The sequence below is a fragment of the Nilaparvata lugens genome, chromosome X (assembly GCF_014356525.2).
Source record: "Nilaparvata lugens isolate BPH chromosome X, ASM1435652v1, whole genome shotgun sequence".
NCBI lineage: Eukaryota > Metazoa > Arthropoda > Insecta > Hemiptera > Delphacidae > Nilaparvata > Nilaparvata lugens.
The window spans coordinates 75,151,753-75,155,782 of NC_052518.1; positions in this window are offsets into that span (position 1 = coordinate 75,151,753).

Below are 4,030 nucleotides of genomic sequence, written 5' to 3' on the forward strand. Positions count from 1 at the left end.
CACTAAGTTATAAACAGAATATTTCAAAGGAAGTACAGTCTGTGTCAAAATTGAAACCAGTTTACTTCTTAGCTATTCTGCCAGCTTAACTGACATAAGCGACAAAAGCTAATAGTGACAACCAGAGACTGTTTTCCAGGTAGAGAAATTAGTCTCAGACTCGCCCCGCCAAAACAAGACACTTCTTTTTCAGCACAAGAACGACAAAAGTAGCCACCGCCAAAACAAGACTGATTTTCAGTGCTAGGATTAATGTGTCTGACTTTGACGGTGGTGTATACTGACATCGCCCCCTTTTACACAGTCTTCAAGTGCTCTGATACCGGCAGCGGATTTAGTATATCACTTCGGGGTCACCAATATAGGAAATTTAATTTATAGGTAACTTCCTATAATATAAAATACGATTTCATGAATAAGTGAACTTTAATACTGCGATACAAATATTGAACTGAAAATAATGATAATGACTAATAAACAAACTAATACACATGTTGCACACGTATGAAAAATAGCAGATGATTCGCCACACAGGTAACCCGTGCTCTGCAAGGATCCAATTAAAAACTTGACATAATGAAATCTTGATGAATTGAAAATAGGTCGATAACCATCCTTGGTATAATATGCAAAATTTCAAGTTTATCAGTCCAGTAGTTCAGACGTGAGGCGTCATTCGTGAATTTCCTATCCTGAATGGGTAAACCGAATTTGTAAACCATTATTCAATTTGATAAAATAGTCACCAACTGCAACTCACTATTAGTTAGAAATAAATTGGAAGTTGCATTTGTTCAAATGCTAATTAATGGATAATTATTATTCAACGCGAATCTATATTAAATTCTGTAAACTCTGTAGATGGAAATTCGATGAGCGCCACTATACAAAAATTATTTGTCAGCCCGGAATCGAACCCGGTACCTCCTAATTGCCGGTCAAAAGATTGTCAGTTTGGTGTAAGGGTGAGCATTCCTGGCCGGCAATTAGGAGGTGCCGGGTTCGATTCCTGGGCTGACAATTTTTGTATAGTAGCGCTCATTGAATTTCCATCTACCTGTTTACCCTGTTGTCAGTATTTGCAGTAGCAGAAGTCTTCGGGCTCATTTACAGCATTTAATTGAGATTTTCATTTAATGATAATTATTCACTATTAGTCTCGCATTGAAAGAAGTGAACCAGATATGATCATGATGGTAATTATTTGCATACACATGTAAATAATGGAATAATTATTTTACATACGACTGATCGAATTTTAATCATTGGGGAGTGTACCCAACTGTGTCAGGAGTATGTAGTGTGATTGCAAATAAATAAATAATCAATATTGACCTATACGAGCTTCATAAACCTGAGTTAACGCGATGATCAACACCGAGCATTCTTTTTAAAAATGATCATTTATTATCTTGTAATTTATTATCATTTAGTCTTGCCAGTTCCATAGTGTTTATAGCAACACAAATAACAATAAAACAGTTTTTTCACGAGTGAATAATCAATTCACTTATTATCACTCATTATTATATTCAATTATTATCATTTGTTATCATGCCACCCATTGTACGAATACCGTACTGAACATGCTTTGAGCCCAAGCTTTGTATATTTCCAACACTAGCATTATTTTGATACTCATAACGGGCTCAAATGTCTCAAAACCAACTATTCATCCCCCAGCAAAATACTTGCTAAGCATCATTATTGTGATGCATCATAAGATTAAAATCTTTAGATATTCGATACAGCAATGAGCTTATAGTTGAGCTCGAAATTCTAAGCAATGAGACTTCTGTCTTATTTGAAATGATGAAAGGAATGTGTAAGTAGGAATGATTCAATTCACAACACTTTTGTTATTTGGCAAAACAGATTTGTTCATGAACAATATTATTGAATATTTTGTGTTATGCTACTGCAAAATAAATCTGTGAAACATGTCGGCTGCAAATAACGATAAAAACTTGAAATCATTTCTGGTTAGAAATTCACTTCACCTTGAACAAGTTCTGTTAGGCCTTAACTGTGCTTTGAAAGCTTTATATGACTGAGCAGAGTTCTTGGCAGTTATTGCAACCGTAATTAATTCAATCCTTATTACTATAAGGACGTTACTGATAGTGAGGTTTGTCCTCATTAATGTCGAGGGTATTGAAAATACTAGGAACAAAATATATCTCTTTAATGTTTCTTTTCTTGGCCTGGGTGGAAACCCCCTAAACACTGAATAAATTTATTTTATAAATAAATTCAATTACTGAGATTATAATTATACAGGTGTAGGCCTAGGGGTAGGACTAAATTATGATACGCTGGCGTATGAAGAAAATATAAGTATTATTATATAAATTAATATTCCAGCACATTTTAGCGGCGTTGATTTGATTCCATGATTTTGGTATAAAACCAACCGAATGCTTACAGATGATTGATTGATTCCCTACATACATTTTTGTGGAAAAGTCCTACATCTTCCACCACAGAAGAGGGATCCAGGATCTTCCTAGATTGAAATTCATGAAATTGTTACGATCGTTGGTTTTTTTAAGTGTTATCATAATTTGATATTATGAAAATTTTGAATTTTATCAAGACCCTACAAAAGTATGAGATCTGGTCGAAAATTGGCTATATTTTGCACCGAATGACTAGACTATAATAATATTTTTGAATAGTTTTATCATGTGTGTACGGGTGAGTTGGATTAGTTTTATTTGAAAAGCTTGTTGGTTGGCCTTCCACCTTGCGCCTTCAGCCTTCCACGTATATTCCACCAGTTAACCTTTCAATGAAGACGAGGACCTTGAAAGAATATTACCAAGCCAGGAATGCGACTGTGATCTGTATATTGGGTGCAGTTCCTGCATCACTCTTACAAACCAGATCATCCAAATAATCAAACAATGCTCAGCTCAATAAGCCTTCACATCACTTTTTTTCAGGGTGTGGCAGTTTCAAGATTTACCAGCATGTATTTTTTAATAGATGCTGCTGCTATAGATTACCCATTCAGCTTATATTTTTATTCTCTTTATTGACATAACAAACATATAGTAGGGCTATCAACAATGTTGTTTCAACAAACTGAATTGTTATTTGCAACTTGTAGTTCTGAGCTTCCTATCGAAATCAAATGCTTCATGGTGATTATTGTTTTTTATATCATGTGATGTTACTTAATCACATGATAACTGTTTGATAATATAATAAGTTGTTTAATGAGTTTAGTTTGTTATCTACGTAAATAAAGATGGTTGCTTCAAATGGCTAAGAATTTATTAAGATATTTAAACATGGCGCAGTCCAGGAATTTAACAGAAAAGGAGAATGATAACGACAGGATTGAGTGAGTAATAAAATTGGGTAATTATCGTATTATTATTTTTTTCTTAAAAGACGAACATGGATTTCAACAAGCCAGAACCGTTACTATGCAACGGGGAAAATGTCTCACAAAATTTCGAATTATTCAGGAAAAATATCGTAAATTATTTTATAGCCACTGAGATAAATAAAAATCCAACCAAATTCAAGTTGCAAGATTGAAAAACTTGTTAGGCACTGAAGCTTTGAATCGTTACAAGATGTTAATGAACCAGAAACGGTAGAATCAATATTAAAAATATCAGAGAGCTATTGTTTACCACAAAACAATGAGATCATGAATGTATACAATTTCATAGCTTGCAAACAAGAGGAAAGTCAATCATTTAATTCATTCTGTGCAACTTTGAAGGGGCTAGTGACAAGATGCGAATTTGGAGAGCAAGAGAATAAGTTATTGAAAGCTATTATTGCATTGGGGTTAAGGTCGAAAGAAATGCAACAACGTGTGTTGCGAGATAACTCCTCTTTGGAGAAAATAATTGATTATTGTCGCAGTGTTGAAATAGGTGAAAAACATGAGAAGTCAATAAATGAAGAAAAGTCTCGAAAGGAAATGCACCCAGTTTCCAAGTATGATAAAAGGAAAACTAACTCATATCAGAAGATTGTATGCGGCTATTGCGGAATGCAGCATGTAGAA